Genomic DNA, 274 nt, shown 5'->3' on the forward strand with positions numbered 1-274 from the left:
ACTCCCGAGATGGGCACCTTGCTCCCATCAGCCTCGAAGGCCATAAGGTCAGCAGACCAACGTAATCGGGCACCTTACTCCCGAGATGGGCACCTTTCTCCCATCGGCCTCGAAGGCCATAAGGTCGGCAGACCAACATAATCGGGCACCTTACTCCCGAGATGGGCACCTTGCTCCCATCGGCCTCGAAGGCCATATGCTCGGCAGACCAACGTAATCGGGCACCTTACTCCCGAGATGGGCACCTTGCTCCCATCGGCCTCGAAGGCCATAA

Source organism: Ipomoea triloba, chromosome 16 (genome assembly GCF_003576645.1).
Source record: "Ipomoea triloba cultivar NCNSP0323 chromosome 16, ASM357664v1".
Classification (NCBI taxonomy): domain Eukaryota; kingdom Viridiplantae; phylum Streptophyta; class Magnoliopsida; order Solanales; family Convolvulaceae; genus Ipomoea; species Ipomoea triloba.